Source organism: Euprymna scolopes, chromosome 5 (genome assembly GCF_053919585.1).
Source record: "Euprymna scolopes isolate OS-2025 chromosome 5, ASM5391958v1, whole genome shotgun sequence".
NCBI classification, from domain to species: Eukaryota; Metazoa; Mollusca; class Cephalopoda; order Sepiida; family Sepiolidae; genus Euprymna; species Euprymna scolopes.
The window spans coordinates 169,051,007-169,076,221 of NC_136486.1; the positions used below are offsets into that span (position 1 = coordinate 169,051,007).

A 25,215-nucleotide genomic window follows, 5' to 3' on the forward strand; every position below is an offset into this window, starting at 1 on the left:
TGGTATAATGTAAATAAAATTATGGTATAATGTAAATAAAAGTATATAATAGGTACGGACAATTAATGGCTGCTTCAGTAGAGGGGCATGGTTGTTAACGTCGGTTAATCATAATAATTTTTTTAAATTTTCGAGTACTTTTTTTATTATATTTGAAAGATTATAGTTTAAAGTTAAGTTCTCAAAGACAAAAAAGGTGTGTGAAATATAAAATAATGGAATAATTTTATCTCAAATCTGAAAACTCCCAGATATCACGTAAAAATTCATCATGACAAAAATCGCGTTTACATTTTTCTGGCAAGAAAAATATAAGTTAAATACAATAAATGTACTTAACTTTTGCTAAAAATGTAATAATTATCGAAAAATGTATCACTGGTAGGAACAGGCATTGTTTATCGTACCCATAAAATCTCTGGCGGCAAAATTCAAATATGTATGGAATAACAATTTATGTCTTTATTTAACATTATTTCGGCATACAGGGCGATTTTTTTTGAGTCGCAGACCCTCCTTCCTACATTTTAAAAGAGTATTTCCATTTCAAAATCGTTAAAGTTATAAAATCATACTTGTTCTTCAAGAAATACTTACTAACACTTATTTATCTACTTAATGCATAAATATTATCTTTATATGATAACACATCCATGAATATTCGTATGAATAGAATTGAACAAGTTTGCATAAATTGTCTTGAATAGTTTTAAATTTTCTTAGATATATTTTCGCATCATATGAGATGCTTTCTCCATAATTTCTTTAAGTGATCAAAGTTTAGTTTAAAATATGGTTCTATTTATTTCACGTAAAATAATCTTTTTCTGTTAAGCTTAATTTTGAAATCACCTGTTTTTTTATATCTGTTACACTTATGTTTGAAAGACGTTCGATCTGCTGGTTCGCTCAATTCGTCGGCGTGCAATGCACAAGTTAAAAAAGTAATAGCTCAACTTAAAAATATCTACTCTAGTTTTGCGTGTATATTGATTTTTCTTTTGGCGTTCACAACTAAAATATTCATCGTATGTCCGAAGCTAATTACTACAAAAGATGAATTAAGTTATCAATATTTAATCACGTCAAGAGAATATTTTCTATATTTAGTGCTATTCATAAATGACTAAGCTTTCGCGTATTAATAGGTCGAGTTGTATAGAAGAACGATAACCGCACTAAATTAAACCTCACTTTCTGCTTCTACCAACATTGTTTCTATAGTCTGAGACATTTTCTCATCACTGAAATAAAAACTTACGATTGATGGTTGAAGTACCATTGCTTCACTATAAGTTCATCTTTGAACAAGTATTCTTTGACGACAGCCTGTGTCGCTAGAGATATAAGTATGGTTTTAATGTGAACTGAATAAAAATTTACCATCTTTTTTGTGTGCGCGCTAAACAAGACATATATTCATTGAAGTGTCAAATGCTATTTCGATATCGATCAGATTTATAGAGTCAACCTAGATGCGAGGTTTTTAATGAAATGTATAAAAAATATAAAATATAATAAAATATCTCTTCAGATTACATAGAACACTTTGCACTTTGTCAGGACCGGGAAAATAAGAAACCGGAAATAGATTCGGAAGACAAGTGTTCCGAGAAAATGAGAAAATTAAGAAGAGAAAATCTTAGAACCTGGGAACCTCTACAGTTAAGGGTGGGATTAGGTACTTGTTGTAGGGTTTGACGTATTTTTGATTTAGTGTCTACAAATGTGATATGTTTATTGGGACACATTCTATGGAAGTACATATGAAACAAGTACAAAGATTCAAAACTGCGGCGATGAAAGAAGCGCAACAACTTGGCACACGATGGGATACCTATTATGTAAGCAATTTTATTTTACACTTTGTTCAAAAGAAAGAAGCTAGTCGTTGATGTACAGACCTAGGTGTAGCAATAATACCCCATCCATGCTCCCATGAATGGTGAATTTGTTGATATATATGGTAACTAGAGGGTTTTACTGTTTCCTCATGTTTGTACCAAACTCATGGATAAAGTTTGCTTATAACATTTTTCAGCCGCTTTCTCGGCATAGAAAGCACGATAAAATGATCACTGGTTTCTAATTAACCAAATAAGGATTGGATGTTAACACGTTACATTAGAGTCTTTGTTTGAACGGTTATTTTTGAGTTAGAGGTGACCCAGACAGAAGTCAACGATCTCAGATTATTTCTGGGCGAAACATTTCTGTTTCTCGTATGGCAATAGTTCAAGCAGGAAGACTAGTTCAGGGCGCCAAACCAAATGGGAGGCAGCTGCATAAACAATTAACTTCTCTCTTTGTGACTGGTCTTCTATTTTGTCAAAAACTGTATTAAAACTTTGATTACGAACGACAACACATGTGTATAATACTTTATACACTCACTGGCAAGTGAAAATGTTGCTAGTGAGTGTATAAAGAAAACTTATGTATAATATCATTAAGAGTTACTCTTATGGTATAATGTTAATAAAAATATGATATAATGTTAATAAAAATATGATATAATGTTAATAAAATTATGATATAATGTTAATAAAATTATGATATAATGTTAATAAAATTATGATATAATGTTAATAAAATTATGATATAATGTTAATAAAAATATGATATAATGTTAATAAAAATATGATATAATGTTAATAAAAATATGATATAATATTAATAAAATTATGATATAATGTTAATAAAATTATGATATAATGTTAATAAAATTATGATATAATGTTAATAAAATTATGATATAATGTTAATAACATTATGATATAATGTTAATAACATTATGATATAATGTTAATAAAATTATGATATAATGTTCATAAAATTATGATATAATGTTAATAAAATTATGATATAATGTTCATAAAATTATGATACAATGTTAATAAAATTATGATATAATGTTAATAACATTATGATATAATGTTAATAAAATTATGATATAATGTTCATAAAATTATGATATAATGTTAATAAAATTATGGTATAATGTTAATAAAATTATGGTATAATGTTAATAAAATTATGATATAATGTTAATAAAATTATGATATAATGTTAATAAAATTATGATATAATGTTAATAAAATTATGATATAATGTTAATAAAATTATGATATAATGTTAATAAAATTATGATATAATGTTCATAAAATTATGATATAATGTTAATAAAATTATGGTATAATGTTAATAAAATTATGGTATAATGTTAATAAAATTATGATATAATGTTAATAAAATTATGGTATAATGTTAATAAAATTATGATATAATGTTAATAAAATTATGATATAATGTTAATAAAATTATGGTATAATGTTAATAAAATTATGATATAATGTTAATAAAATTATGGTATAATGTTAATAAAATTATGGTATAATGTTAATAAAATTATGATATAATGTTCATAAAATTATGGTATAATGTTAATAAAATTATGGTATAATGTTAATAAAATTATGATATAATGTTAATAAAATTATGATATAATGTTAATAAAATTATGATATAATGTTAATAAAATTATGATATAATGTTCATAAAATTATGATATAATGTTAATAAAATTATGGTATAATGTTAATAAAATTATGGTATAATGTTAATAAAATTATGATATAATGTTAATAAAATTATGGTATAATGTTAATAAAATTATGATATAATGTTAATAAAATTATGATATAATGTTAATACAATTATGGTATAATGTTAATAAAATTATGATATAATGTTAATAAAATTATGGTATAATGTTAATAAAATTATGGTATAATGTTAATAAAATTATGATATAATGTTAATAAAATTATGATATAATGTTAATAAAATTATGGTATAATGTTAATAAAATTATGATATAATGTTAATAAAATTATGGTATAATGTTAATAACATTATGATATAATGTTAATAAAATTATGATATAATGTTAATAAAATTATGATATAATGTTAATAAAATTATGGTATAATGTTAATAAAATTATGATATAATGTTAATAAAATTATGGTATAATGTTAATAAAATTATGGTATAATGTTAATAAAATTATGATATAATGTTAATAAAATTATGATATAATGTTAATAAAATTATGGTATAATGTTAATAAAATTATGATATAATGTTAATAAAATTATGGTATAATGTTAATAACATTATGATATAATGTTAATAAAATTATGATATAATGTTAATAAAATTATGATATAATGTTAATAAAATTATGGTATAATGTTAATAACATTATGGTATAATGTTAATAAAATTATGGTATAATGCCAATAAAATTATGATATAATGTTAATAAAATTATGGTATAATGTTAATAAAATTATGGTATAATGTTAATAAAATTATGGTATAATGTTAATAACATTATGGTATAATGTTAATAACATTATGGTATAATGTAAATAAAATTATGATATAATGTTAATAAAATTATGGTATAATGTTAATAAAATTATGATATAATGTTAATAAAATTATGGTATAATGTTAATAAAATTATGGTATAATGTAAATAAAAGTATATAATAGGTACGGGCAATTAATGGCTGCTTCAGTAGAGGGGCATGGTTTTTAACGCCGGTTAATCATAATAATTTTTTTAATTTTTGAGTAGGTTTTTATTGTATTTGAAAGATTATAGTTTAAAGTTAATTTCTCCAAGAAAAAAAGGTGCGTGAAATAAAAAATATACGTGGAATAATTTTATCTCAAATCTGTAACCCCCCAGATTTCGCGTAAAAATTCATCATGACAAAAGTCGCGTTTACATTTTTTTCTTGCCAAAAAAATGTAAGTTTTCTGGAATTATTTCCAAGTTAAGTATTAAGTTAAAGTCTTAAGATAATGAATTAATACAATAAATGTACTTAACCTTTGCTAAAAATGTAATGATTATCCAGAAATGTATCACTGGTAGGAACGAGCATTGTTTATCGTATCCATAAAACTTCTGGCGGCAAAATTCAAATATGTATGGAAGGACAAATTAGGCATTCATTTTGCCCGTACCTAGTATATAATGTAAATAAAAGCATGAAAAATGAATGCGAAACGTATTTATGTTTATATTTTTTTTATTGATTTCTTATTCGCTTACGTGTAAAATACAAAATGTTTTTAGAAAAAACGTTTTTGTTAAATAAGATAATTTAAAACACTAAATCCGTCAGTATAATATATATATATATATATATATATATATATATATATATATATATATATATATATATATATATATATGTGTGTGTGTGTGTGTGTGTGGTATTTGTTTTTGTTTTTGCGGTACGTTTTGAATGAATTCAATTATTTACGAAAGTGCATCCTTACCTATGCGAGTTAGAAATAATTTTCCCTTTAACCAATTTGGTACCCTCATATGGGGAGCGGCATATATATTGTTTTTAAAATATAATTATCATCTGACACGTGTTTCGTCGTCTACAACTCATCAGAATGGCTGCATCTAACGAGATTCAGCCACTCGTTAAAAACAATATATATATATATATATATATATATATATATAGATTGTGTGGGGACATTGAAAGAAATATCCTCGTGCTATATTGAACTGTGCTCGGGAAAAACCCTATAAATATTTAATAGGTATCGATTATGTTACTCGCTAAAAAGCGCAGTACTAGTGTCAGAAAATCTATAAAACGATTATTATTGTTAATGAAGAAAGGACTAACGTTCTGTAGACATAAATAGACAGGCATATACAGACATAATAAACGTACACACGCATGCACAAACCCATGTCTCCCGCTATATATTTTGTTGGTTTACAAAATATTTCTAGCAGGAGTGCCCATCTTTGCACAGTCCTGAACACCATATGAACCTTTGCACAGTCCTGGACACCATATAATCATTTATATTCTTAATTTTTAATTTCTGTAATTTTCAACTTTTAATATGGCGCTTGAAAGCCCATCAGTTGACTGTTCCCTCAAATAGTTCAATCGTTAAACTTAGAAACCTGAAATCTTGTAAGAATAATTCCCTATTTAATAAAACCGGTGTAATTTTATAGACAAACAGACTATTAATTCCATGACTTCTGGGGCTCTCTATTTTAGAAAAGTAAATATTAGTAGTAATAACTTTGTTCAAAAGCGAAATATCCCTGCGAGGGATCAGCTTCAGCATGATGCAGAAAAGGAGAGAAGTTTTCATTGCAAATAGAAGCAGATAAACAATTTTAGTTTTTTGAATCATTGTAAGGCAAGTGCATTCAATAGAAAGTAATACAAATTTCAATATAAAATTATTATTTGGATTATTTGAACCACTGGTTTCGTCTTGATTGTAATCCACACAACGATTCAGTTAATGTAACCTGACACTTCAGATACATGTCGTTTATTGTCGAACTTGGAAATCTGCTCAGAATTTCGAACGGGACCCTTTACTCCTATTTACAATGCCTCCCCACGGGACAGAGTTAGACAACAGGGTCGTTTTTTAATGTGGAGAAAAGGAACAAAAATAAAAATTGCCTCAGTCGTGAAGGATTTCTCCTCCACTGACAGAGAACAAGACACTGAAGTGTAGAACTTTAGAACAGATACTACACTTTGATCTTGACCCGAATGCCATATTTAATCTACAGCATAGCGTGTTCTCAACCCTAATTAATTCGCAATAGTATTTTGAGTATCGCCCGCATTGAGGATTATATCTTCAGTCTCCAAAAGAGTGTAACTTAAAGCTGAAATTAATCAAAGTACTTTATCACCTCCGCCATGGATATTTGTTTCCGTTTTTCTTCTACTTTTGTGCAAATGTAAACAGTGCACTTTTAAATCTGTGTGAGAATGTATGCGTGTCGTTGTGATGTTTTGAAATATACTACAGTAAACTACGAATACGCACAAACATCTACATTCATTCACATTTTCATATTTATAATAAAAGAAGTTTTTAATAAATTTATAGAATATTAAAAATATTTATTAATTTATTTATTGTGGAATATTATCCTAACCTTTCTTAGTTTTTGTTTCACGGCGTTTCGGCCAACTATTCCTCTGACCTCCATCAGGTGATAACCGCGACGGAATAGGAACTCCGAATCTCCTAACTGCATTCTCAGCAATTACTGCTATCGATAGTTGTTGCGGTATCCCCACGTTTGTGGCCAAGTAAGCCTCTGGCCAGCTTTGGGTAGGATTGAAACCGTTATCTTTAGGCAATTCACATCTGGAACCGGACCCCGTGACGTAGTGGATAGAGACGTTGAACCCTACGGTTCCAGGTGAGAATTGTCTGAAGATAACGGCGTTACATGAAAGGGCTGCCCCCTTCTCATGTAAGTAAGAAGACATACTAGAAAAGTGAAAATGATATTAGGATAAGGTTAGAATCGAACCCTGTAGGCAAGTGTTAAAGATAATTGAAATTGGAATCTTAGGATTCAGTCCATTGTTAATTCTATTAGAATAGCTAAATATTATTAATGTCAGAAAAAGAGTCGATTGCCCATTCTTTTAGAAATCTAGACATTAAATATGTCAGTTAAAAGAATGGAGAATGCGAATTAAAAATTATTGTTTAAAAATAGGTTAGATATTAAACAATTAGAATTAAGAATTCTTTGTTGCCAAAAGTGTGTTGGACAGACATGTGAAATCCACGTGAAAATTAGTAACGTTGAGAACACACTTCTGACGTCATAAAGAAAGGCAGCGAGGGTTCGAGGTCAATGAGAATCAGTGAGAGTCAGAGACAGAAAATTAGGAGGGATCGAGAGGAGAGCCTTTTAGAAGCAAAGGAAGGAAAGTAGACAATGTAGCAAAACAAGCTGAATTCCTCACATCATCATTCACCGATTGAATAATAAAGATATCATCTACTATTTTGTAACTGTGGTCTTCGCGTTTATCATCTTGTAACGAATTTTGTATAACCCTTCCAAGCATTATGTGCCCTCCCCCCTCCAGAAACAATATTGTGTCCCCTCCTAATATGTGTTATAAGAACTATTATATAAGAAGTCCCCTCTATATGTTTTAACAAGAATCTCCCCAGTCAGATATAAATGTCTCCCTCATTATCATTATCATCTCCGTTAATATGTCTCTAAGATGAACTCAGAACACAACATCATTTCATTCCTACCCATCTATTTTTATTTGTCATAATAGCTTCTCCCAAGTTCTTCTCCCCAACAAAGAAACTATTTATAAATAAGAAGTCTTAGCACATTAAACAATTTTTTTTTTAAATGCATCATTTTTTTTTCAATTTTATTAGAAATATTCAAAAATATATGATGCTTCATAAGATATGGACAATTATTGATTAAAACATATGCCACCGAGCACGACATATCATACAGACTTGACTTCTACTCGCCGGGCATTTTCTCTATCATAGAGATAGTTGCCGCCAGCTGGTGTTAATACCAACAAAATGATAAAAATAAAAATAAAGTCATGCTGCGGAGAAGACGTTTTTATATATTAAATGTCTTCTTATTATTAAAAATACAAATAACTAGCAGAAATTTCATGGAATGAGGAATATATTGAATTAACAAATATGTTTTCATACAGCTAATATTTTAGTGGTTGAGCAAAAACAAAAAACAAAAAAAACAATGGACAGAAAAAGGCAATAAACATGCATCAAATAGTAGTTTATTGACATTTCTAAAAGTTATATTGTGCTACATAGTTCAATACAAATAATGAAATCATATTTTCAGAGACAATTTTTAATTTACTCATTCAGTCTAGCACCGCTTGGCAGAAAATGTTATTTTTTTTTCTTGTTTTTTTCGAATGCTCCCTTCTTTACGTAATGTTTCGCTAATTTCTTTCTTCAGTGACAAAAAACAAAACAAAAAAAAAACAAAAAAAAAAAAACGTCGCACGTCAAAATTACTAGGAGTTGCGTTTTCACACCATTAGAAAAATGATCTTATGTCATTGTTATACTGGTATTTAAAAAGACTACATCAAAGAGAAGATATACTAATATTCTTGTTCATCGCTGCCAGATTGTTTTAAAAGCCAAATACGCAGAATTTGGTCTTTTTATAAAGGAATTTTACTTTCAAAAATTAGATTTGACATGTTTCAAAGTTTAACGTATAAACCGACTAAAAAAGGAACACGCAGCATATTATATGAATGAATGAGTTTTAATTTGAAATTGTATCAATTTCTATTCTCTCTCTATTTTTCCCTTTCCCTCTCTGTATATATATATATATATATATATATATATATATATATATATATATATATATATATATACACATATATATGTATATATATATATATATATATATATAACTACTTCATTTATATATATATATATATATATATATAACTACTTCATTTATATATATATATATATATATATATATATATATATATATATATAGGCTATCATAATTGGAGAAATGTAAAGTTCTTTGTGTTGAGAAAGTGTTGACAAAACCAAGTCATTTTCTCTAAACACACACACACACACACACACATATATATATATATATATATATATATATATATATATATACAGTGATGATCATATTTATTGGCACAATAAAATAAAAGTTAAATTTTGTCTAATAAATTCTAAAAAAGGGATTAAATTAAAGAAAATAACAAAGTATATTATGTATTTTAACTGGCCTTTCCGATGCAGCAATCGGATTTTAGAAAAAATAAATAACAAAGGAACAACAAACATAATTGCAAAAAACCCTTGTTCAAAATTATTGGCACGATTTATTTAATAATCAATTGTATAGCCTTTGGCCTTGATTACCTTCCTCAGTCGCTTTTCATAGTTTACAACCAAGTTGTTGCACTCTTCAGTAGTAATTTTAGCCCACTCTTCCTGACAATAATCCTCCAATTGAATAAGATTCTTAGGCTTCCTTTGCATTACCCTCAATTTTAATGTTCTCCATAAATTTTCAATTGGATTAAGGTCTGGGCTTTGTGATGGCCACTCCAAAACATTAATATGATTGTCCTCAAGCCATTTCTTAGTCAGTTTAGCCGAATGCTTTGGGTCATTATCTTGCATGAACCATCAACGACGACCAAGTGAGAGCTCTTTAGCAGAGTCTTTCAGGTTTTCATCCAATATTTTAACATAATCTTCCTTTTTTATGCTACCTGTGACCTTAACAAGTCGCCCTGGTCCAGAGGCAGCAAAGGATCCCCAAAACATCAAACTGCCTCCACCGTGCTTCACTGTGGGTATGGTGTTCTTAGGCAGGAAAGCTTCGCCAGATTTTCTGTAAATATAAGACACTTTATTATGGCCAAATAACTCTATTTTCGTTTCGTCAGTCCATAGAACACGTTTCCAGAATGCAACATCTTTATCAATATGACGTTTTGCAAAGGCTAGCCTTGCTTTCAGGTGCATAGGCTTCAATAAGGGAGTCTTTCTCGGACGACATGCTTTTAAACCAGCTCTCTTCAAAACTCTACCAACTGTATGTCGAGATACATTCACTCCAGAGGTGCTCTGTTCATCAACAATCTCCCCAACAGAGATCCTTGGGTTTTGTTTTACTTGTCGAACAATTTTCCGTTCATCTCTTGGGGAAAGAATCCTTTTTCTCCCTCTACCCTCTAAACTCATAACGTGGCCTTGCGATTTGAACTTGTTTATTATGGCTCTAACAGTGGATTTGGGAAGGTTTAGCTTCTTTGAAATCTTATCATAGCCCTCCCCATTGGTATGGCATGCTACAACAAGCTTCCTGACGTCTTCGCTGTGTTCCTTAGTTTTAACCATGGCGATTGAAAATTATAATTTAGTCACTTATAATAGTTTAAATAAATCGCTATCTAAAACTTATCTGAAAAAAATTATTCACTGAATTAGCATTAAACAAGCATAATATGGCTATAAAAAAGTTCAGAAAGCACGTAAACCTGAAATTGATTGATATTATACTGATACTAAAAGAAAAACAAAGCCGTGCCAATAATTTTGAACAAGGGTTTTTTGCAATTATGTTTGTTGTTCCTTTGTTATTTATTTTTTCTAAAATCCGATTGCTGCATCGGAAAGGCCAGTTAAAAATACATAATATACTTTGTTATTTTCTTTAATTTAATCCCTTTTTTAGAATTTATTAGACAAAACTTAACTTTTATTTTACCGTGCCAATAAATATGATCATCACTGTATATATATATATATATATATATATATATATATATATATATATATATATATATATATATATATATATATATATTACACTCACCTGGACCATTTCAGAATTCTGACCGTATATTCAAAGTTGAATAAATATAATAAAATCAGGAACTTACCTGAAAAACAAAGAAAAATATTTTAATATGTAGCAATATGAGTCAATATTTTTGTAAATACCTATATATAAAATACAAATGTTTTGTTTGTTTATCCGTTTATCTTTCTTTTCCAATCAAATATGGCCTAAATCACATACACATGTTTAATTCATGGGTCATCAGAGATTTTTTATAGCAAAATAAAATTACGACTGAAATGACTTTGGCGTCTCATTGATATTTTTTCAATCAAAACACTGAAGCCTTACTGTTGGACCAAATTGGATATTTTTTATTAACCTTTTCATAATAACCTTTTCGTAACAGATCGAATAAAAAGCGATAAATGTAATGTTTTTTTAATTTATACAATAAGTAATAAAAGACAAGTATATAAAATCTAGATTTCAATTAAAAGTTTATTTTAATTGAAATCAACAAGAAAGTAAGGAGTGATGTTTGAAGGCTATGTCAATGCAGTACTGTACAATAAGGGTACAACCTCATAAACTTCTTTCATGATATATAAGTGAACCCTTCATGTCCTAATATACTTTACGAAGCTGAACGAAATATATGTGATAGAAATCCCTATCTATATATTAAAGTGTTTATATCGGACAAGCCCATATATAACACAACTGATAAAAATCTATTCAGATCAATTTATTTACTTAAACTATATTCTAACACCATTTGAGAAGCTCTCGCGTTATGGGCATACGCGCGTTTTCCATCGTTACGCGACTACAATAAAAATACAATATAAAATCCCGTTAAAATCTCTAACTTAAGTAAGACCATATTTATATATGTGCATCTGATATCTTGAATGCATTAGTTTCAAAATATTTTTTTCTCCTATTAAGATATTACATCTCCAAAAAAATTAAAAAAACAACAAAAAACAGCGTTGCGTTTTAGTGTTGAAACAGCAACTAAATGAAAGGCATATTTTGAAGTCTATATTGTACAGGTTGGATATTGAAGTCAATAAAGGATTAAAGATATGAAAACAATTACGATAAAAAAATGAAGATGGCGCTGTAGAAGCCATCATTAAAAAATTGGAACAGAAAAAAATAAAAGACAAAAACAAAAAAGAAAATAAATGAATAAAAATCCCGTAATGATTAATGCTAAGAAAAATATTCCCGATTGTCATGGTTTAATCTACGGCTTATGTTTATTTAGCATTTGATAGATGAATCGGCTGAAATGACAACAACAAAAAATGTTAAGTGAAAAATTTAATTGAAAACGAGTCGCCATCATTTTGTAGACTACTTTTGTTATAATTTAACGAAGTGTAAATAAAATATGATAATTGAATACATGTTGAAACGACGCCAGGGCAAGAGATGATTTTGCGAGTACAAGTTTTTACAAAAACAGATGTTTTTTTTTCTCGAATATAGAAAGCAGATAAAAAGTAAACACATATATTAAAAATTACATAAACACTTTTATGCAAACAAAACAAAATACAAACCATAAACAAACGGAAATGTGTTCAAAATCTATCTTTCTATTTGACTTTGTTACCAATTGGTGATATTTATTTAGGTGTTCAATAATTATTGCACCGGACCCACTTTTCATAACAGTACAGAAACGAAAAAGCAGTTATTAGTTTTCTCTGTATAGAAACTCTAAGGTGTTACGCATTTCACTAATCGTTTATTGTAACTATGAGGGCCATTTTTGTAAACCACCGGCTATTATTATCGTTAGTAATGGAGATTTGATAAAGTGCCTTACTTAAGGGGGCGGTTCATGAGGAATATGTTGGGCTTGAAGACATCCAAGTTGTAGTCAGGTGGGAAACAGCCAAATGGAAGAGAGTTCCACAGTCGTGCACTTCTAAGAAAGAAGCTTTGTTCATGGAATCTACGTTTTGATTTAGGCACAGAGAAAGAATGGGGAAATTTATTGACAGTGGTTTCAGCTAGACAGGTGTTTTTCGTGAAAGATTGGCGAGGGGGGACCAGAGATTAGAGCTCAGACGAGCACTTGTCATGGAAATAACGATAAAAAAGACAGGCTCACAGTGTCTTTTCTGTGGGAGAGAGGTTGCAGGGAAGAGAAAAGGGCATCCCCCACTAGGCCACGAAGCCTATTTTGTACTCTGTCAAGGCAGGATAGGCTGCTTTTAGCAGCTCCTGCCCAGATGTGGCAACAGCACTCCATCCTTGGACGTACTTGTCTTTTATATAGAGAATTACATCAGCAGTGAGATATCTTCTGGAGCGGTAGAAGGATCCTATCATTTTCTCAGCGACCTTAGCAACAGACTTGATGTACGTGTTCCATTTCAGGTCAGGAGTAAAGGTCAATCCCAGAAGCTTATCAAAACATGGAGCCTCCCCTAGAGGAGAGCCATCCATTTCAATTGATACCAGATGGGGATGAGAGCGATTTGACGCATAATTTATATCCTTATTATTATTTACCTAACAGTTGAGAAGGATATATATATTTCCAAAGAGTATTAGTAAATGTGATACCGCAGCACAAACAGGGATTATGTTTCAGTTGTTCACGACTGCGACTGACAGCCTGTTTCAATAAAGTTCGTTCCACAAAAACGGGTTCACTTAGACATGTTGGCAACCTTCTTGCAGCTATTCCACGATCGTCACAAGACCAAGAGAGACAAAATTTTCCCTGTTGACTGATGTAAACCCCCAGGGAACTATTATCTGCACCCTTATAAATGTTATATGTCGGTTGTTTCACTATATCTTTGACTCTATCGACATGCACAAACACGAGAGCACTAGAGGATAATATAAACACTCTTAAATATATACATATTATATATATTCAATAGACACATGAATACATAAACGTTTATATATACAAGTAAACCGTTATATACACCCGTTATATATATATATGCTCCAAAAGTTTCGGAGGTATTTTGTGCATAAACACACAGATAAGAGCTATAATATACAAATATACATACATCATTCCCAAACCAAAAAGTGTATTTAATTCACATTCATAAATCTTTAAATTTTTATGAAGTAGGTCTTGAACGTGTTTCGTTAAATAGTGAAAGACCACTAAAATCTCAGAGACAAAGATATGTTCCTCAAACACACACACACACACACACACACACACACCCCCCCACACACACACACACACACACACACACACACATATATATATATATATATATATCATAATTTAGTAATTTCAATTTTATAATGTGAACTGGTTAAATTTCAAATCTAAAATTTTTATTATATGCAAGACAAAGAATGCATTTCAATAAGTATATCTCCTTAACCTATAGGTCTTCGATGTCTACCCATCTCCCCAGAGAAAAATATTAGCAAATATTATAATGGTTTACACCTAATTTGCTAAATACAATAAACATCAAAATCAGAATTAAAAGGTTTAAAAGTTTTTAATTAAAATTTATAATTATAAATATTTTTTGCTAATATTTTTTCCTCTGAGGAGCTGGTTAAGAAGATACACTTATTGAAATGTACTCTTTGTTTTGCATATAATAAAGCTTCGAGATTTGAAAGCTAACCATTTTACATCTTGGAATTTAAATTGCTAAATTATGATTTATTTACTTTATCTGCTACACTGAGCAATTTTTATTTAGCTGGAGTTGTCTTTATAAAATATTACAGCTAATAATATTTTGTGAGACCAATAATCACTGGATATATTGCATTACATTATTCTGAAGTATATATATATATATATATATATATATATATATATATATATATATATATATATGTATATATATATTATTTCAGAAGAATTCACTGTAAGCTTCTTCAGACGGTAAGAGTCAAAATAGCCATTTTTATTCTTGCCATGTGAGGAAGCTGACATGCACAGATGATAAAAGTAAAAAAAAATTTTTTTGCTTTTTACTCTTATTATCTGAAGAAGCTGACAGTGATTTCCTGTGTCGGCAGAAACAATTGTAATGGAGTGAGTGAATAATTTAGGTTATGAAATAAAAAAAAACATATGCAGCTCTACTAACATATTGGGCACTTTTATCCTGTTTTTTACCACTTCTACTAATGAGTATATATATATATATATATATATATATATATATATATATATATATATATATACCAGGGCATGCAATAAGTAATGCCCCTGACCCACTTTCAGTTGTCTGATCTAGCTGAAATGTTGCATGTGCAATGATTTATATCCCTACGGGTTATGTGGTGAATTACAGCTCTGAACTAGCTGTGGCTTCTGTTTTACAGGTGTTTAAACTGAGTCAGTTGTGAAATGTGAGCCTGTTGAATGTCGAGCAGTGATCCGGTTTTTGTATTTGAAAGGACGCACACCACAGGAGACTTTTGACGAAATGAAAGAAACTTATGGTGATAATGCCCCATCATATGACCCTGTAAAACGCTGGCATCGTGAATTCAAACATTGCCGGAAGTCTGTGGAAACAGCTCCCAGACCTGGTCGCCCTCTTCTGCCATTGCTGAGGCATCTGTCCGTCAAGTTGAGGCTGCCATTTTGGAAGATCGGTGCATTACTATTCGCCAAATAGCCCAAGATGTCAAGATTAGTACAAGGTTTCGTATATATATGCACACGAGTATGCAACAGCCTCAACAAAAGTGCTTAGTGTTACCATTAAAACTAATTTTTATTTCAAGTGTTTATTTAAATAAAAATGACTTTTGCGTTTCCCATATTCTAGTTTTTACGTAGGTCTATATTCTTTTAAGTTAATCTTTTAACTGCTTACTTCATTTTGTCATTGCTAGAACAAATAGAATATCCAAGAATGGTTTTCCTGAATCAATGTTACTGCAAAAAGCTATTGTATTGGGAAGCGGAAGTCACAGGTGGTCATTTTACCGATGAACATAAAATATTCAATTCGTTCGAAGGTTGAGTATATTGATAGGATCGAAAACAAGTGAAGGTAAAAATACAAAGCATCAGAAAGGTAGTTCCAATCGAATACAGAAAGGGTATTATTTCCTGTCAATAAAAACCCAGAAGAGACGTGGCGAGCATGTCTTTGTTTTATCGTTACTTCCATGGCAAGTGCTCGTTTGATCTCCAATCCCTGACCCCCCTTCCCGATCTTTCACGATAAACACCCGTCTAGCTGAAACTACTGTCAAAAATTTTACCACTCTTTAACTGTGCCAAAACCAAAACGTAGATTCCATGAACAAAGTTTCTTTCTTAGACGTGTGCGCCAGTGGAACTCTCTTCCGCCTGCCTGTTTCGCGCCTGACTACAACTTGGATGTCTTCAAGTCCAACATAAACAAATTCCTGATGAATCACCCCCTTAAGTAAGATACTTTATCAAATCTCCAATACTAACGATTACTACGATACTATCCAGTTGATTATTGTACACGCAATAACCCTTATCCCCGAGTGGCTACCGAGCCTTGTTAAGTGGCGACTTCCATGTAAAAAAAAACAAAAAAAAAAACACGGCTATTAAAATTTCATACTAAAAGAAAATAAAGAGTACTAAAAATACAAATTATTTTGAATGAAATAAACTAGCGTAGATATTGACAACAAAACATTTTTAAATATAGCGATTATAATTATTATTATTATTATTATTATTATTATTAATATTATTATTTAATAAATCATTATTTATTAAAGAATCTCTCAGGACTTATGAAATGATATCAATAATATCATACTATTTTTATAATTACTTTGTACTTTTCAGCGAAGAAAAATACAATAATCAATACAAGAAAATATTAAATAAGTAAAATCCGGATAGTAGACAGTTCTGAAAATTATTTTAATTTCAAACTAAATTTTACAAACGTTTTACTTCCAAATTTATGAAAAAAAAAATTAGTATGCAAAAACAAACGATAATTGCATTCGATGTCAATAGTCTTTTGAAAGACCTAACAAACTCTTCCGTTTAACATTCAATCGAAAAATTATTTGGAAAAATAAAATATGATTTTAACTGATTGCAATATTTTCATTAATAAATGATCATTTCCTTTTAAATTTTCATTGTGTTTAATAATTGATAAATAATTGCTTTAAGAAGAACAATGAATTTGTCAGTGTTGCGGTCGACATTTCAATTTCAATTTTAGTTTCAATTTTAAATTAAAGAGAATTAATTATTGTTACGTTTCTTAATAATTACAATGATACAAGATATCTGATTTAAAATATATTCTTTTTAATTGTTTAAACATTTATTTTTTCGTAAATGCGTTATAGACCGGACGAAACATTTGGAGAAGTTAGGTGATTAAATAGCAAAAAAAAAAAAAAACATGAATTTAATGGAAAATATCGAACAAAACCTATTACAAAATTAATTTATATCTTTTATATATATATATAAAAAAAATTAAAATAAAATATTATTTCGATTATAGTCTTCCATACTCGTTTAAATTTCGGTGGTCATTTTATGAATTGTCTTGAAATTAATATATTTTTACGTGTAAATCCTACTTTTTGACGGTAATTATGTAATTTTTATAATAAAGAGGAAGTATTTATTTATAAATTCAATATTAGATTTTGGGGTTAGCGATTCTTGATTACCACATTTTTGCCATGCAACGCCGAGACACAGGCCCAGCTAGTATATATGAAACTAAATTGACCAACATAGATTTATCAATGTCTTGCGACATATTTTGTCTTACTTCGCTTGTCTCTATTTTTCCTAAGCGATATTTCCCTCTGCTTTTCCATTGCTATAACTATCGCTCTCTCCTTCTCTCCATATACATGTGTGCGTGTGTGTATGTCTGTGTGTGTGTGTGTGTGTGTGTGTGGTTGACTTCATCCGATCAAACATGATGAAAAGTCTGAATGTGTCTTGATTAAAACTGATTTCATTCAAATGGCTTAATCAAAGTTGACACAATAGATTAATACCAGACGATACGTTCACTCTCACGCACGAAAAAGAGTTTTTAAATTAGATGCAAATACGTATATACATTTTCAAATTGGACACAACATGAACGATAGACTATATGCCAGTATTTAAATATGAATCTTATTTTAAAAATGATATTGCAACGGTTTTCCTGTAGCTAAATTATATCAACATTATTGTCACAATTTATAAATGGACTTTATTATATTTTTCCTTTAACGTCTTGATAAGTTATCTGAAGTTGTAGGATTATAATTTGTATGATAAATATAAATCATCGTGTTGTTAAAGAAAATTAATTCCCTGCACGATTCCGGGGTTATAGTTTATTTCTCATATGCCCGTCTTTAATCTTTAAACAATGCAGAGGTTATTAGAGAACTGATATTTTTATGGAGATCCGTTGTCTATAATAAGGTTTCACTATCTAATCAACTCTTCTATTTACTGCAAGGGTTTTTATAGAATTCCTCCCGTCTCTGCTAAGTAGGTTTATTCATGGGTAAAACCTAAAATATATTGGTGCGTAAGTCATATTTAAAAATCAGACCTCGATTTATTGCGCATGCATATTTACCGAAACTTCTCTTTTTCGTGCACATGCACAACTGCAGAAACGATGCACACATTCTGAGGCTAGAATTAGTATGCGTGCAAAACGTGACCGACACAGGATTAATAGGAGGAAAAGGAGAGGATTAAAGTTATCATTTAAAATGTAGATATCTTGCAAACTTATAACTTTGACACGGATTAAATAATATATTATTTTTTAATGGGCTAAAATACGTAAGAAAAAGTTGTTTTTGATGCCATGTTGAAGGTTGAATCAATTCTATAAAAATACCCTTAAAAATTAGATGCATATGTGAAATGAAGCTTTACATAAAAGTTGAGGGAGTTACTTTGCATATGCATTGGAAAAACTCAAGTTAAAACCTCAGAACTTAGTATTATTGCTTCTGGGTACTGGTTGTTATCGCATGCGGCAGTAACTGCAACAACCGTCAACAGAACAAGAAACGTAAGCGGAACTCTTCCGTATACACGACTCAACACGAACAATATTGTTCATACAATCCGACATGGTGCCAAACACTTCCGTTGACGCGACCCCGCACGGTCCTGAGCAACTCCGTCGGTACGACCCGGCACGGCTCCGAACAACTCCGTCGACGTGACCCGGCACGAACAATTCCGTCGATACGACTTGACACACTAGCTGAGCAACTTCGGCAGTTACCCTATTTATTTGCTTCTGCACGAGACCAACATTTTTAATGTGGGCGGAATATCCAGCTCTTCATAAAGTGGCACTCTAGATTAAGGCAAAAATTAAAAATTACGTTAGTCTAAAAGGGTCCCTTCTTCATTGACTAGGGACAAATTAACTTGGTGTGGCATCAGAACAGATACTACACTTTGCTCTCAGCCCGAAGGCTAGACATCGGTAGTTACTGCTAATTAATTGCTTCCACATGAAATCAACATTTGACACAAAACTGTTTTTAATGTGGTGGAAATTCATCTCCCCAAAAAGGCATTCTGCATTAGGGCAAAAATAGTAATTGCCCTAGAATAGAAGGGATTCCGCTACGTTGACCAAGGATAAATTAACCCAAGTGTAGCATCAGAACAGACACTACACTTTGAAATATTAATTCGCAAAAATATAAAAAATATTACGTAGTGAACAAATTAGGCACAAGCTTATTCAAAAGTATGGGGATATGTCTTGTTGGTCATCCTTATTCACAAATACTTAAAATTGTTTATCCTAATCTTAACTAGAATCATTTCAGTCACCACAATACCACATTCACTCCAGGGGGTGTCCTACTTAAGCTAAACCCAAATTAAAAAAAAAGTTTGGTACTAATGCACTTATTGATCCATGCTGAAATAATAACGTTATTATTTAGAAAGCCATTCTTAACATGGAGAAGGGAGGGTGTTTTGTACTTAATTACCTTGACCTTACAATTTAATAAAAACAGGCATCATAAAACGTTAGTTAAACTTGAAAGTACTATTTAAAAAAAAATAACGCGGATCAATAAGTGCATTAGCAACGAAAGTTTTATTGAATCATAAAAACTTGAACTTAGCCCGAAGGTCAGATCAAGGCAGTTATTCCTTAAAAGAGTCTGGTGCCGTCTTTTTCTAGCACTTGGACGATTTTATTTTCGCCGTAGGTTGGTCCGACTTAAACATTGACAAATAATTTTTAAGCGCTTCCGCGCATGCCCGTAACACTATATGCTAGCGTTTAATTTTTGGACATATAAATCCGTACATAAGATTTTTAACAAAGTTCTCGAATAAAAAAAAGACTAACTTAAAAGACGACATGAATCCCGCATGGCATACTAAATTTAAATAATATTATTTATTCCTTGCTTAAACACTTTCGAGCAAAATTCAACCAAATAGAAAACACAACATTCTCCTGAATGTACTAAACTAAAGTCCGCCATTTTGGATTTTTCTAACTTTATCAATAACAAAACGACAACTATAATAACAAAATATCTCGCAAATTGTAACATTGTGAATATAGAATCGACGGTCAAAAAGTGTACACAACAAAATGACGTCAACTCATCTTAAAAGGCTGTAGAATGCAACGGCTGGAATTTGTTAATGTCATAACCACGCTAAGCGTAGCTGTTCAAAACATCTAAACAACATAAATTACAACAGCAAATCATAAAAATGCAGTTAATTACTAACAAAATTGAAATATAACAAGTAAAACAGTTAAGTGCAATATGGTTGGGCGTTGGCGGAGGTCTATCTTCTCGAAATGCAATTTGTCAAAGAGCTTAATTTCCTGTCTGTTTCTTAAGAGATGTCTGTCAATCACAAAACCCGTTGGGTCTTTTGTCTTCCGAGTTATACACATCAATTGTCGGACGTTGGGCGTACGAAGAATGATATCTTTCAAAAACGCTCTGGGGCATCAAATCGTTATTTTCTTTTGTATTTTTATCTGGTTTGACTGACAGATTGATCTGAGATCGGTGGCCACGATATTCTCGCTGGTGAAGCTGTAACATGCATGTTATAATTCGACTAAGGGAAATAGAAGGTTAGAAACGATGAATGATTGTTACCCGATTCTTAGAGAATGACTGACAATATCCATAGAACACTAGCTGGACAACCGGTGTGGCCCTGTCGTACAATCTGCTTAACATGATATTTTAATTTATGCAGATTGTGTATGTATTATTATAGAATCAATCCATTACTGATTATTAAATATTGAAGGGAAAAATTATCCTGGTGAACTAATTCGCAAATAATAATAATAATAATAATAATAATAATAATAATACTGTCGTTCATTAAATCCAGTCTGTGTTTGTTTACAATATCACGTCAGCTGATATCCAAGTTGTGACTTACGATCAAAAGTGGGATCTTTGGTAGTCTATGGCCGGTCTATCTATTAGATTCTTTTGAATGCAGGCGAAACCATTACGACGGAGAAGTACTGCCAACAAATGGATCAGATGCATCAGAGACTTCGACAACAACACCCAAGTCAACAGAAAAGGCCCAATTCTCCTCTACGACAATGCCAGATCGCACATTACTTAACCAACACTGCAAAAATTGAACAAATTGGGCTACGAAACCCTGCCTCATCCGCTATACTCTCCGACTACCATTTTTCAAGCATGTTGAAATCTTTCTGCGTGATAAATGCTTAAAAAAACAAGGGGATACAAAAAAAAAAACGCCATCAGCGATTTTATCGCCATCAGAACCCTAGATTTTTACACTTGTGTTCTGTTAGCAAGTGTGTTCATTCTGATGATGTTTATTTCGATCAAAAAATCTTGGAGCCGAGATATGTTCATCTGAATTTACAATATCATAACCACAATAACTTTGTTATCAACCTCATAACAGAGGAGAAAAGAACAAATCTAATGGTATATTGGGATTATGAACCCGTGAAGCTAGTGATTAAATAGTACTCATAAAATAAGAATGCTTTTTCAACGTGCACGTTTGATAACATAATATTATTAATCTTTGCAGATTATATCATTGACGATAGAAGGTGGCACTCATCGAATTGTAAAGATGAATCTAAACCCAAATATGAGTACAATATTTTACTGACATAAAACGGACATCGAAAATAAAAAAAAGTTAACCTTAAGATTCCGCATCCTAACAACAACGCAACGTGAAATATCTGACGACCGCCAATTTATTAATGATACATTTTCCCTTTCTTTCTTACGATACCGACTCGTCAGCATTGCACTTTTGTTGCAGTTTAAGAGCGAGTTTATTTGTATTTGTTTTATGTTACTTTTATGAGATTGCTTTGCTCGGTCTGTTTGTCGACCTGTCAATCCTGTCGCAGGTCTGTCAACTTTCAACCGATGTATCCAATCTAGAAAAGAAACCATTGAGTTAAAACGGCTGTTAAACAAACCATTGAACAATTTGTCAAGTGAGGACTGTCTATCAAATTCGCATAATAAAGCCGACCGCAAAACGTTAACTGCTTTTCACCAGAGAGCGTCGCTAACGGCAGCTGTCATAGAAAGAAAAACACGATGGCCACGAACCGGAAACTCCATTTTGAGGGAAATCTCCAATAAAAGGTTTCCATAGTTTTATTCGTAGATTTGTTGGAGTAGTGCTGTATCATTTCTGGGGACTCCTAGCAATGTATTTTTATAAAACGATGTTTTTCAGAGTTTTATGGGTGTATTTGTTGGAGTTATTCGCTCTCATTTCTGAAGATTTTTAGCAATGTCCTTCTATACATAGATACGTTAAACGTTTCCCATGCAATTACAAAAAATGTAGAAAATTAAAATGACTCTTGACTGACTCTATATTACATAAATATTTTTATTTCCAGTCCATCACGTAAATTGTAGTAATAAAACACGTCCGTTTTCTAATCCCCGGATGAAACCATCACACGTGGTTAAAGCAAGTAACAAGTCTATCATAAATGTCAACGATAGGCGTTTTTCGTTCTTTAGATCACGAGAAATGATAATAATAATAATTTTATATCAAATCATAAAACTACGTTCGTAATATCTTTAGATCAAAAACTCTTGCAAACAATAGCGAAGTATATTACTTAAGGATGCACTTTTCTCATAGAATATAATTCTAGTTATTAGTGTAAAAAAAAACAAAATCAAATATCTAGTTATATGAACGCATAACATTCAACCATGGACTCAAAACTTTAACATAATTACAATGTGCATGATAGCACACACACACACACACACACACACACACACACACACACACACACACACACACACACACACACACACACACACACACACACAAAACGCGATACAAATTCAAATCAGGGCAGTACAAACAAAACAGAACTTAAAAACACCAAAAGTCTATTTAATCAGAATGTGAATGGAGGAATAACACAACCGAATTCGACAGAAATAAAACATTTCTGGAGCCTGATGTGGGAAATACCCCAAGCTACAATAGAAATAGCAAATGGCTTATCGACATAAAAAATGAACCCCAAGCAATCGAAAAAGGAAGAGAACAGAAATTAATGAAGAAATTCTAAAGACTATCCTAAGAAAAACTATCACACTGGAAAGTAGCAAGCTGCGATGGAAAGCAAACATATTAGTTTAAAATTCATGATGCAAAAATTGAGAGAATGTATTTACAAAACAAAAAAGAATTGATAACAAAATGAAGAATTATATTACATTGAAAAGCAACATTCTAGTTACAACTACAGACCAATAACCTGTTAATGAACCTTGTCGAAAATCATAACAGAACAGTACAACTGAGTGAACCGATCTACCATTCCTTTTAACATTCGTTGCCTACTGCCTGAGAAACACAAAGGATGCTGGAAAGAAGAAAGAGGCACACTCGGCTTGTTTTAAATTGATAAACAGATTATAAATTGGACAAAGAGCAGGAAAATGAACATAGCCATGGCATGGACTAAGTCCAAGAAAGCTTACAAGAGTATCTCTCAACCAGGAATAATTTGACGCGTAAAAATGTACAAGATACCCGACAAGAATATTAATATTATTAAGAAAGCCAAGGAAAGATGGAGACTGGAACGGGCAGCATGGCGACAATATCTTATTGATGTAAGCATACAGATAGACATCTTACAATGAGATTCTCTATCATCAATACTTTTTATTATAGCTATGATGCCACTCACCTACATATTTCGGAAATGTGATTCCATTTACAGACAAAAACAGATAATAAACTATCCCATATACATGGATGTTGTGAAGCTATTTGCATAAAGAAAAAAATGAAATGGAAATGCTCATAAATATGGCCAGGATATAGAGAAAGGGCATGGGAATAGAATTTAGAATGGAAAAGTGTGTCCTAATGGAGATAAAACCGGGAAAACTAAATACATCAGAAGGCATGAAACTGCCCAACGAAGAGAGATTACGGGGCTTGATGAGCATGAGACGTACAAAGATTTGGGATTTCTGAAAGCAGACACCACCAAATCTACTGAAATGAAAGAGGTGGTTGGAAAGCCTTACCTGAAAACAAAGAAACTTAGAAAGAAAACATTACAGTAGAAATGTAATTTAACAAATAAACACCTGGCTAGTATCGATAGTAATGTATTATGGGCCATTTATAGCTGAATCAAACAAGAACTTATGCAACTTCATTATTCACCTGGAAGATGATACTGAACGACTCTACGTGAAAAGGGATGACTTGAGAAGAAGATTTATAAGTGTGAAAGACTGTTTAGAAGGAGGAAAAGAGACGTAAAGTATACATAACTCACAACACAGAAGGCTTGATTACCGCAGCGAAAGACACTGGCAATATTAACAATACAGGATGCGATGAATCAAGAAACAAAAACACTACAAAAGAAAAATAAGAAAGAGATGCACGGGCAATTTATAAGAACGAC

The 25,215-nt window shown here is 30.9% G+C and overlaps 1 protein-coding gene across 1 annotated transcript in view; it reads right to left on the minus strand.

Moving 5' to 3' along the window:
* Positions 1–25,215, minus strand: part of LOC145277036 (vesicular glutamate transporter 1-like) — a 766,656-nt gene that overhangs the window by 544,934 nt on the left and 196,507 nt on the right. The gene's annotated exons all lie outside the window — the stretch shown is intronic.